Raw genomic sequence first — 13,440 nt, 5'->3', positions numbered from 1 at the left:
GCCAAATCTCCGCAACAATGTCTCAATATACTTTGTCTGACACAAAGCAATACCTCCATCACACTGCTTAAATTGTATCCCCAAATAATGATGCAAATGCCCCAAATCTGACATTTCAAAAGAGGCATTCAAATCAGCCTTAAAATCAGCAATATGATTCTCATTTGGTCCTGTGAGCAGCATGTCATCGACATAGAGAGCAATGATTAGATGTACACCATCCACACGTTTAACATACAAAGTGCTTTCTGTTGGACTATTCTGAAACCCATGTGCAGTCAAATATGCATGTATCTTTTCATACCAAGCTCGTGGAGCTTGCTTTAAACCATATAAAGCCTTTTTCAACCTGCACACTTTGTTTTCCTGCCCTCTTTGAACAAAACCACGAGGCTGCGATACATACACCTCCTCATGCAAATCTCCATTCAAGAACGCAGTCTTTATGTCCAACTGATGTACATTCCAACCATTATGAACTGCCAATGCACAAATGCTACGAATGGTAGTCATACGACAAGTGGGAGCAAAGGTCTCATCAAAATCAATGCCCTTTTCTTGAGCATAACCCTTTGCGACAAGTCTAGCCTTATAGCGATCAACACTACCATCTGGCTTTCGTTTCAATTTAAAAACCCACTTACATCCAATGGCCTTTTTACCAATAGGCAAATCACACAAAGACCATGTACCATTCTTCATTATAGCATCATATTCACTTTGCATTGCAGCCAACCAATTTTCAAAATTTTGTGCCTCATCAAATGAAAGAGGTTCTTCCTCTTCACACATACTAGACACAGCCAAAGCATAACAATCTGATGCATAAGAGGCATGCTGAAAACCTGAACGAGTACGACTAGTAATAGGTGCATCAATCTTACTATCACGCAAGGTTTGCACCAGCCATTTAGGCATACCTCTAGCCTGCTCATTTTCAGCCCTATCCTCATGAATTACATCCTGTAAATCTGCATCAGAAATAGGCTGATCTATGATGTCGTTTGAAATCTGCATAGGCTGAATATTTGCCTCATTAGGACTTACATTTGAATTCCCACCTGTAAAGAGAGGCAACAACGTATCAAATACATCCCGTGAGCTTACACCTGTCTCTTTGGTACATGATAACAAGGGCTGCACAGCATCTTCCACAAAAACAACATCTCGACTAATCAAGATACGCTTTGACTGCAGATGATACAATCTGTAACCCTTGCTCTCAGCACTATAACCAACAAAAATGCATTTGACAGCCTTATCATCCAATTTTCTGCGTTGTTGCACAGGCACTAAAGCATAGGCCAAGCAACCAAAGACACGCAAGTGACCAATAGAAGGCTTCCTGCCATGCCAAGCTTCGTATGGAGTAATAGACTGCAAGGCCTTAGTGGGACACCTGTTGAGTACATATGCAGCACACATGACAGCCTCAAGCCAAAACGCATGTGGCAAAGCTTGGCTCTTGACCATACATCGTGCCATCTCCATAAGTGACCTGTTCTTCCTCTCAGCAACACCATTTTGCTGAGGGGTATACGGCACTGTACATTGGTGTTTTATCCCACGACTAGCCAGAAATGCATCAAACTCTTTAGACATGTACTCCCACCCTCGATCAGTACGGAGGGTGCCCACAGTACAATTGGATACATTTTCAGCCATAAGAAAAAACTGTTTGAAGCACAAAAACACTTCGGACTTTGCCTTCAGTGGATATACCCATGCATGCCTTGAGTAATCATCAATGAAAGTCACGAAGTACAAGTGTTTACCAAATGACGGAGTTTGCATAGGCCCACATACATCACTATGTACAAGCTGCAATTTGCGAGTGGCCCGCACAGAACCATCCTTTGGAAACGCAGAACGCTGCATTTTGCCCAAAATACAGCCTTCACAAACATGTTTCAATGGTACCTCAAGAGGGGGCAATGAAGCAACCATATCAAATTTCTGCAAACGCAGCAAACTAGCAAAGTTCAGATGACCAAAACGAGCATGCCATAGTTTTGCATCTGAAACTGCCTTTTCATCAGAAACTACATTTGCTGAATCTTCCACACACTTGTCATAAGAATTGAGCCTATACAGCCCACGAAACAAGGTGCCAGATACAATAATTGTATCACCAGAAGTCAAATCATGAACAGTACATCTGTCATCCACAAATTTGATTACAAATCCAAGTCTAGCAAGCGCAGAGACAGACAATAGATTCTTCTTTATCCCTGGCACATACAAAGCATCTGAAAGTGTGAAAGCGCTGCCATTTGCAGCAGTAAGCATAATTTTACCAATGCCCTTCACTGGGTAAGAAGCATTATTGGCACATGTGACAGTATTCCCATTAGGGACAGCCTCAAGAGAAGTGAACATATCATGATGCGAGGTAATGTGCTTTGTAGCACCACTGTCAAAATACCAAACATGAGAGTCAGCAGAAACTGCCAAACATGCATCATGTACAGATGGGTCATACTGGCAATACACGCTAAACGCCCATTCTGTATCCTGCACAACATTTGCAGAATCTGCATTTGTAGAAGCATCCGCTATTGTGGCTGCATTTGACTCTTTCTTCTTTGCCTCTTTAGCCTTTAGCTTAGGGCAATTCTTAATGACATGATCATTTGCCTTACAATAGTTGCACCTGGTCTTTTTCTTGCCTTTGTCAAGAGTCTTCTCAGACTTATTGTTGCTACCTGTGGAAGGAGAAGAAGTTGCAGACCTACTAATAGGAGAAGAAACAGTGGAAGGGGCTGCCTTACCACTTCTTCTCTGTTGCTGGGCAGCAATAAATGCTTGATCAACTGCACGCTGCCTGGCCCTATTTTGCCTGGACTGCGCTTCTTGCAAGAGCTTGTTGACTAAAGTATCATACTTGACAGCATCAGGTCTGTCCTCATTAAGAAGTCTCCACGTGGAAGCAAAAGTCTGATATGTCTCTGGTAAAGCATCAAGAACAGTCTGCACAAGAGAATGATCAGGAATAATCTCACCTGCAGAAATCAACTGTTCTTTGAGATCTTTAATCTCAGCAAGAAAAACATTCATGTCATCATCTTCTTGCATAATCTTCAATTCTAGCTCTTTACGCAGGTAAGCGATTTTTGCCTCGTTACGACCTGCATACAAACCAGCTAGAATATCCCAAGCCTGTTTTGCTGTTTTAGCTGAACGAATATGTGGGGTGATGTTACGTTTGACAGAAAGTGCAATCAAGGCATGAGCCTGCGCATCTTTACCATCCCAACGAGCTTGTTCAGCAGTGGGTAAAACAGCAGCAACAGTAGAGCTGCTAGAACCTGCAACATCCTCAACAGATCCTACATCCACAGAACCTGGACGTACATCTATACCCTGCACAATGTTCCACACTCCTTTTGCAACCAAAACATGCTGCATCATGTATGCCCAAAGTGGGTAGTTGCTATCTCCATCCAGTTTGTCTTCAGCAGACAACATGCGAAATACATCATTGCTGTTATCAGCCATGGCCACTGACTGAAACTGATGCAAAAGCTGCCTGTAATGAAGCAAAGATTGAACAGAAAACAACTCGTGCTATGTAACACGGTCCATAATAGAGTACGTATGCCTGTTTTGCAAAAAACTGCACTGTCAAAATTTCTGCAGAAAATGACGAAAACACCTGTGCAGAACTTGAAATGCAAAAACGGAGCCCGAAACGACCTCAGATGCAAATTCTGAGAACGCTAAGCCCTATGGGCTTATTTGCAGAGTATAGGGACCTGCAAGCGCTCGTAAAAACTCACCTCAATCGGAGAACGTGAGTCGGAGGGTGCTGGCGGTGTTGCCCTGGGAGCCGATGCCTGCTCTGATACCAATTGTTGGAATTAGGGTTGCAGGAAAGCACACAAAGCTTGGAGAAGAAGAAGCAAGAATGCACACAACACAAAGTGTATTAGATTGTGTCAATGTACAAAGATAAGTTAGCCCTAGAAGGATGGGCGTATATACAAGCCGGGGGAAAAAACCTCCTAAAGAGGGAAAAAGTGCCCCGGCGGTCCTATGTGTGTTCACACACATCACTGCCTATATATATGGCAACAACCTACTGGAGATCAGAATTATCACCTTCATGATCAGTTATTGCTTTCGAAGGTGGAGAAAAGCGCACCCAGTACACACATGAGGTGGATATGCCACTATTATCACTGATGATGTTCATCCCAAATAAGAAGATTCTGGAATATAGCCAGATTGGAGAAAAAGAATACTTAACAATTGCAGATAACAATTGCAGAGTACAGCCAAGTCTATATGTGCACGCCACCAACTCAGTGAGTTGACCCATTATACATGCCACTAAAGAGAAGATGGACTTAAAAACTGGAGTTTCAGGAGGCCTAGTAGCACGACTCCCATGTCTGTTACAATTTCCCAATCTTCATGCCCGCAACCTTTACAGACATACGGGAGCAAAGGAAACAGATACTCACTTGGATATAGCATGGCATCGTATCCTGGACCCAGCAATCGTAGCCAGTGTTCAATTTTTGAAGTTGCTCGTGGTCCTGATTGATCAACCCAAAGAGCCCTATGATGGATATGAAGCTGAACAAATGCAATTCGACATGAATTAAGGCCCATCTGACAGGGGTATGATGCTATATTACCATCGTGTATGGTGTCTTTCAGCATACATGCATGTCACGTTCGAAGACATGGTGGACACAGGATTTTGGTGTTCACATTCAGCATTCAAAAGAATCCTATGTTGAAACTTCTACTGTTATGAGTTTGGTGACCAGGTCTTTAGACCTCGGTAATAGGTTATGAGGACAAAACCTACATCAGTAGTAGGGGGGATGTTAATCCCATTTTGGATTAACAAGTATGCTCCTTCAAATTTAGGACATTAATAAGTGTCATGAAAAGGCACTATAAAAGTTGTACATTATGAGATATTGGCCACCCAAGGCCTTAGTTAAGTAAGTTTGGGAACCCAAGTGTGAATAAGAGCCAATTGTATATAAAGCATTTTCTCATAATGAAAAGATACAATCCCCCTTTGTGCTATTGAGAGCTCTTCTTTGTGTCTTGAGAGAGAGCATTCTAGCATTTGTGTCTATTCTATGCTTGTATGATTCATGCTTGTGTGGGAGAGTGAGAGAGAGTGGTGTGGGAGAGTGAGAGAGAGTGATTACCTTATGTGACAGTGTGAGTTACTCTACGATGATAGCGTAGAGGTGGAGCTTAACAAGTGAGCTTGGCCTCAAGGGACTCAAGTTCGAAGCATTGGTAAGTGTCCTATGATAGTTGTGTTCTATTTCTCTTCCTTTAGGTGAATGCATTGAGTTCCCTCTTGGAGGTGTGGTAGCCCATACACCACCTCCCTAGATACTCATGGATTATAAATGCTCCCAAATTCTCTCCACCTTCCTAGATAATCATGGATATACTATGAGAACTTATCTAAGATAGGGGAGAGTGGGTGAGATAGAACCAATGAAACACAAAAGTCAACATACTATATGTTTGCAAGATTTTATACATCTGCTGTAGTCATAGGAGCATATTCTTGCTTCTATCTGTAACTTGCTTGTTTGAAGATGCATAATTCCCTTGAGGTAGTTTCCCACTTTTAATGTCATCCTACTTTTAATAGCACTCCTTTATTATATGACCTAGTTTGCCCAAATAATAGTATTCCGTGCTATTTCTACTTTGATTTCTTTTCCACCCACCTCGGACTCTTTAGCTCCCTCTACCTCTAGAGTGGCATCTTCCACCTGTTTGTGTATTATATTCTTGTGTTGCTAACCATAATTTTTGTTTCTAAAATGGCCTACACCTCAGCCTTTAGTAGATGATGATTTGTCTCTACCTCTACCTGTGTTCGTGTAGAAGGCATGTTTATACATATTTCTTGACATTCATCTCTTCAGTGATGAGAAGGGCTCTATAAGGTCCTCAAAGTTTAGAAAGTTTTTTGGAGTTTGGATATATGTCTAAAATTGATCATACTCTTTTCTAAGCCCATTTAATGTCATTCATCATACTCTTTTCTAAGCCCATTTAATGTCATTGACACCAAGTTGTCATCATCAATAAGAGCTCTAATAGAGTTGAGGGTATGTCGATGCCCTTTAATTTTCAAATGAGTAACTGATACTCTCTTATTCCTTTACACATTATGCAGCTCTTGCTTTAACTTCATCTTTTTTGGATTTAACTTCATCTTTCTTGCCTTGGTACTTGTGCTATACATCGTAACCAAGGTATCCCATGCATCCTTAGATGTCATTGCATCTTGTATACAACCAATCATAACATTTGACATGTTAACAAATAGCTAGCACATCACTTTACTAGCTCTATCATGCCATGACTTAAAAGTATGCACTTGTTGAGAGGAGTGACATTTTCTTTCGGAAGCCGTGGCTCCTTCTCGTCACCTGAAATAAACTCCTAGTAGAGGAAGTTTCTCATCTTGGATTTCTATTCTTGGAAGTTATTCTTGTCTAGCTTCTTGTGCTCTCAATCTAGGATAGATTATCAAACATGATTACCTATACTAACTTACCAACAGTGCTCGTAAGAACTTTTGTACTTATAGCAAACCTGTAATCTCAACATAATCATCTTTTATGTAACTGTAAAACTTGTTATACATGGAACAATCGCATAAACATATATCCACCAACAACCTACAAATCTCAGATTATATATACAAACTAAACTGTAACTAAGTTTTTGCCACAACCAGAAAATGGGCATCCTGCACCCACCCCTTTCCGACCCAGTATTGAGCACTGTCCGAACGCAAAGTTGATGCACTGATGGATTCAGCAAATGAAACTCCCCTACCTTGCCATCCCCCGCAAAACCCCACCCAAATCCTTGACCTCCACCACTGCGCCATCTGTCTCAACCTCCCGTAGCATGACATTTTCATCGACGACCCCATCTCCCTTGCCACCCTCTCCTACATCCTCACCAAGCTCCCATCCAACTCGATCTCTTTCCTTGTCACCCTCTCCCTTCAAGCCCAAATATCCTTCTCTAAACCCACCACCCTCTTTGCCCTTCCCATCCACCCTCTCTTGGCTAACCTCCTCAATTGGGCAAACCTCATCATATATGAGCACCCAACCATCGTAGAATCCCTCGACCTTGCCATTCCCTATGGACTCTGCTTGTACCCATTGTTAGCATCACCTTGCTAACATGGGGGAACACACACATACTCCTACATACATAGCCATAGAGTACACATGAGCATGGAGTAGGAGGCATGGATCAACAATAAGATAAAAGACACAAGATAAACCTACAAGCATAACAACAAGATAAAAGAAACAAGCATAACAACATAACATTATAGTGTATTCCATATCTATGTATCACATATTGTGTGTACAAGAATCATGTCCATACAATAGTCATGTCATGCCATACATGTCATATTCATATAATATCATATATCATGTCCAATTTGCATAGAAGAGGGGCTTTATGTAGCCATCCAACCATGTGACTCTTGCGCTACCCATGTGAAGATACCCATGTGAATATTGGGCTCCCATAACCTCCACAAGATCCTAACTCCCCACTAGCCCTCTTGTAACCACTTCTTGATATGACATCTTGTAATAACTAAATCCCACAACTCATTAGCCTAAGGCAAAAAATGCTAAGGGTTGTACACACCCGTAAACACCTCTCTTCCCCTTTGTTTAGCTGGGAGTGTACTATCGCCTATGAATGCCAAGTACATCATGAAAATCTATGAAGAAGTGGCTGCCCGAAGGTACAATGCAATCCACTTCAATTTATACCTTATATCATGTAGAACCACCAAAACTGATGGGGTAGACCAAGGGGATGGTGGGAAGATGATTTTCGCCAATCTGATGAAGATTCCACAAGTATATACTGATGAAGAATCTCGTCCATGGGCACCTCAAGTGTGCTACCATATATGTCAATGAAGCCACCTGCTTTTGCTCCATGTATCCGGGAAGTGAGCTTTATCTTTGGATGTCCACAAGTGAGTCCAGCCTTAGGTCCTGAAATTACAACATCCAACAAGTAACTGCATTCTAAAAATCCAACAAGTAACTGCATTCTAGAAATCAACATATCATTTTATTATTGTTTTAATATTTTTATTTTGGTTTTTGTTTGTTCCTTTTCCTTATAGGCAACTCGGTAGGGACCTAAGTGAACCTTTTATCCGGACCTCATGCCTTCTCACTGAGTCTTACGGGTGTCTTGGGGCAAGTATCTCACTGAGCTTTCCCCTCCGCCGGCTTTCATGCCTCTTTATCCGGGACTTATAGACGACTCAATAGGGATCTTTAGCTGGGCTTCCTTCGGTCCTCATGCCTTCTCGCTGGGTCTTATAGGTGACTCGGTAGTATCCTTAGAGGGAAAGATTCTTCCTCTGGCCCTCATGCCTCGTTTTTTCAATATTAATATCAGTCGGGACCTCACTAGGCTTCCTTTGGACCTCATGCCTTTTCACTAGGACTTACAGACAACTTGGTGTATCCCAGCCTCGACTCTCAGTCGAGACCTCGCTGGGCTTTCTCCGGACCTTATGCCTTCTCACAGACTGCTCCTTGACCCGATTGGGACCTCGCTGGGCTTCCTCCGGACCTCATGCCTTCTCATGGACTTATGGGTGTCTCGGTAGTATCCCAACTCAGTATCTCCTTGATCCTCTCATGCTTCTTTCTTTCAATATTATTATCATTTTTCTATTGACACCATATTTCAAGACAATACTTCAAGAATTGGCTAGTTACATACCATTCAAGTTCATCAAGTCGTCCACCCCAAGTTTCCCACGGAGGTGAAGGTTGCATTCCATGTACTCCATATGCAGTAGGCATAGATGAGTTGGATCATCAAAGCCAACATGTCGTATGCCACATGTGTGTGCTTCTTTTTCTCCCCATTTTTAGTGTTTGGTTTAATCTAAGCCCCTGCAACTAATGCACCACAATAGCGCAAGACCAAGTGTGCTCTCAACAAGTAGAGCTTGGTGCAATACCAAGGTTCTTGCCGTTTACACACAAGGCTGCTTGATCTTAACTTTTAGGGTTCACAAAATTTTCCTTGACCAAAAACGTTTTTTTTATATGCAAATCCCTCTCGGACACTTAATTTGAGTGTTACTCCCTAATAATCTCATAAGGATAGAGTTAAAAACTCCTTTTTAATTTTTGGAGCACCTCTTTAAGTGGTTGTTTAAGAGTTTAAAAACTCTTTTTTGGCTTTCAAATAGCCCGAACAAGTTGCTTTCAAAGTTGAGTGGCTTCTGTGAGATGGAAGGTTGCCCGGACCTTATGAAATTTCGGAATCAATTCTTCTAGTGTCAACCTCTCGACTAACTTTCACACTTTGTCCGATCTTGTCCTTAAAAATCCCTGAAAATACTTAAAATGTGTGAGACTATAGAAAATCACAAATATAGGAAATCTAGGGTTAAAAAACACTAAAGCTTTCAAACAGAGCCTCGAGGGCAACGACCACACACATATAGATAGAGAACAAAATTAAGAATGTTGCAAGCCCTCAACACCGAAAATTATATAAAAGACCACCAATATCCATATTGTGAATTTTTTGATAGGAAAAAAAATACAAAACAGCAGCAAGAATGCAGACGCAAACAGAACAAAAAAGGTTGTAGTACTCATATACGATGATCCAGGTCCTAACGATTTTTTTTTTAAAATTTTATAAAAAAATAACCTAAAACGACGGTCGAATTCTCTGCGCCTTTGCGAGCATCGTAGAAGCTGAGCTCTTCAAGCTTCTGGTTAGCGGGGCAAAAAGCTCTGCTGCATCTTGCCTTGAAGGTTCTGGCACTCAACAAACTTCACCGCTTGTAGTAGCCGGCCGACTCCACCAGTTGGCCTGTTCCGTTGGCTGAGAGAGCCGGTGGCGTCCATGAGGCAGGCGACCAAGTCGTTCAGGCCATTATTGTAGAAATGCTCAGACTAGTGAGCCACAACAATCACTTAGTAGAGCTTAGTCTTTGAATGCAAAGGCGAGCTGGGAGTTTGTGCCTGAAAGTGCGCCTACTCCCACCGATCCCAGTCTCTCTGCTGATGCAGTGCAGAGACGCCTTGTGACGTGAACTGGTGCTGAAGATTGGCCTCCATGGCGCACGAGGTGGGCAGCAAGGTCACTGGATTTGCTACAGCTTGTGAGAAAGCAAAGAACGTTGAGTTGGTAGGTTCAGAGCTTGACAGCAAAGATAATAGGGTTGAGGCGGCCGAAGACAGCGCGGATGTTGCTGATGTTGGAGAGGTTCGCAATCGCAAGGCGTGTCCGAGAGAAAGAAGAAAGCCAAAATTTCTCTGCGAGAGAAGTTGTCTTTTTGACAAGCAACTCGCGGAGTATTACAAGCTAGATTATGAAGACATTATAGGAGATTTGCCCACAAGGTTAAATATCGCCAGGCAAAGACAAGTATGTACAGTCCCAGTGCATCCGAGATCCTTGCAGTGGATGACAAAGATCTGAATCAGTTCGTTTCTTTGAAAAAAAAAACTAGCTCCTTATATAACTTAAGAATTGAAGCCCAAATGGCGCTGCTCACCCTAAAAAACAGAGGAAGAAGAGAGCGTTGCAGCAGCGTATTCCCACACGAAGTGCATAATTAAGAAGAGGGTGCTGAAATGGCTATTGGGCAAAGCTTTTGGCATCCATGGGGCCACCCAATAAACATCATGGCTAATCTGGAATCAAGAAAGCATCATGCATGCTACAAATCTCTCTTCTTGCAAGAAATGTGTATGAATTAGGCATTCGACTTCTAATCGAGTGCTTTTGGGCAAGGAGAAGATCGAACCTTCTCGTCCCATCGTGATGGCCAAGTGTTAGCATCACCTTGCTAACATGGGAGAACACACACATGCTCCTACATATATAGCCATGGAGCATGGAGTAGGAGGCATGGATCAACAAGAAGATAAAAGACACAAGATAAACCTACAAGCATATAACAACAAGATAAAATACACAAGCATAACAACATAACATCAAATTGTATTCCATATCCATGTATCACATATTGTGTGTACAAGAATCATGTCCATACAATCGTCATGTCATATCATATTCATATTATATCGTATATCATGTCCAATTTGCATACAAGAGGGGCTTTATATAGCCATCCAACCATGTGACTCTTGGGATACCCATGTGACTATTAGGCTCTTATAACCTCCACAAGATCCTAACTCCCCATTAGCCCTCTTATAACTACTTCTTGATATGACATCTTGTAATAACCAAATCCCACAACTCATTAGCCTAAGGTAATGCTACTAATGCTAGGAGGTGTTCACACCCAAGCTAATGCTGAAAATGCTAGGGGTTGTACACACCCGTCACAACACCCATACCCCTCCTCCAAAACAGCCCACGCCCTCCATTTCGTCCAGCACCAGGGGTGGGAGACCATTTATTGGTCCTACAAGTCTCTATGCCGCTAACAAGCTCCCACCCTAAACCCATACCCCTCCTCCAAAACCGCCCACACCCTCCATTTCCTCTAGCACGAGGGGTGGGAATACCATTTATTGGTCCTACAAGTCTCTACGCTGCTAACTAGCTGCCACCCTACACCCCCCAGGGCCTCTTCATCCTCTACCACCAATGCCACCTCTAACTCCAAGTCATCTAGGCCACTCGGATCATGTAGTTTGATGATTCCCATGTGGTCTTCCCTCTTGCCTTCTCCCCCTAGGAAGCAGATGAAGCCCGAACATTCTTTTACTCGAAGTGCCCCGACGTCAACAACTCGGATGATGAAGAACAACGAAGGTGCTGATTGGGGCATCCCCCATCGACCCACTGCTCCATCATCCCCTCCTCACCAACCTCCACCCCCTTCTCCGTCCCAATGAGGTGTTGAGATATCGAGCTCAACTAGTGCTATGGGCGGACATTGATGACCCGCCTGGGTGATACCTTCTGTACTTATATCACTGGCACAGTTGGTGTGATTATGGTTGATATGTTGCTAGTGGATGACAGGCTGTGTTGCAGCCACTTTGGAGTACTAGAGTTATGGCATAGTTATAGCGCCATCTCATATAGTCGGGTTCATATTATAGACTGACCACCTTGTATGTTGTTGTAGGAGAGTACTTCCCCTTTATGTATGTACTTTTATCTTTTAGTTATATGGTTGTAGAGAAGAGAAGAAGATAGAAAAAAATTCAGCCATCCATGTCTCTTGTGTCTTGCAAGTAACTCAAGCTCTTTTGTGTGTGTGTGTGTGTGTGTGTGTGTTTTCTTGCAAGTAACTCAAGCTTTCTCTCTCCCCCACATTCTCTTTATGGTATCAGAGCTCCGGTTCTTGTGAGGGCTTAGGAGACAAGCAAGAGGCAAGAACAAGCAAGGAAGGAAGCGGTACATGGGTAAGAGCATCATCATCTCTTTCCCTTCTTGGTTTAGGTACAACACCCCTTAGTCCGGGAGCTACACATCTCTGATTGAGGAGCTGTCTTCGCAGGCTTGGAGAGGTGCCTGTGTGGTATGCAATTTCGGGCATATCTTGGTCTCCATTCTATCGCTATACAAGGTATTTTTGACAGTTTCGAGAGAAGTTCTGTTTGGGAACTGTCTTTGATGGAAATCTAGTTTTTGCAGTGCAGTAGTGCATTTTGGAAGTGCAGACAGTGTTTGTACATGTATTGTTGAAATTGGGTGTATGTACATGTACTTTGGTCAGATTTGGTGACCTAGAGGTTGTGCTGAAGTACTGCTGCAGTAGTCATAGAAGATACTGCTATGAATAGGTTGCATACAGAAATTGTCTGTTGCAGTTTTTTAATTAATGTAGGAAAACATGTCTAGTGACGAAATCAATTAGATTGTCAGGGAGAAGCTCGACAAGAACAACTTCCATGCCTAGAAGTTCAGAATGAAAATTTTTCTTATGGGTAAAGGATTTTAGGACTATGTTGAAGGAGACAATGAGGAGCCTCTTGAGTTGTTTGAAGAGAATGCCACTCCAGCAGACATAAAGGCATTCAAGGATTAGAACTAGGGTGCAAGGAAAGTCATGTATTGGCTTTCCATTAGTGTCACAAACACGATGATAGGACACATATAGGATGCCAACACTCCAACTGTTGCATGGCAGAATTTGGTGTAATTGTTTCAGACCAACACAAAGGCAAAGAAACTGCAGCTAAAGCAAGAGTTGCATACTGTGGAAAAGAAAAGCATGTCAATCAATGAGTATGCTTTCGAGGCCAAGGTGGTGGCCGACAAGGAAATCAAAATTCTGGACAACAAGAGTCCAATGATTCACAACAACAATCATACACAGGTGGAAGAGGCCAGTCTAGAGGTAGGGGGAGCCAAAGAGGCCAAGGTATTTGGCAAAGAAATCAGAATGCAAATAGCATAGAGTGCTATTATTGTGGCAAACCAGGG

This window comes from Cibotium barometz, chromosome 38 (genome assembly GCF_041138505.1).
Source record: "Cibotium barometz isolate CiBa-2024 chromosome 38, ASM4113850v1, whole genome shotgun sequence".
NCBI classification, from domain to species: Eukaryota; Viridiplantae; Streptophyta; class Polypodiopsida; order Cyatheales; family Cibotiaceae; genus Cibotium; species Cibotium barometz.
Note: the sequence above shows the minus strand (reverse complement) of the source record.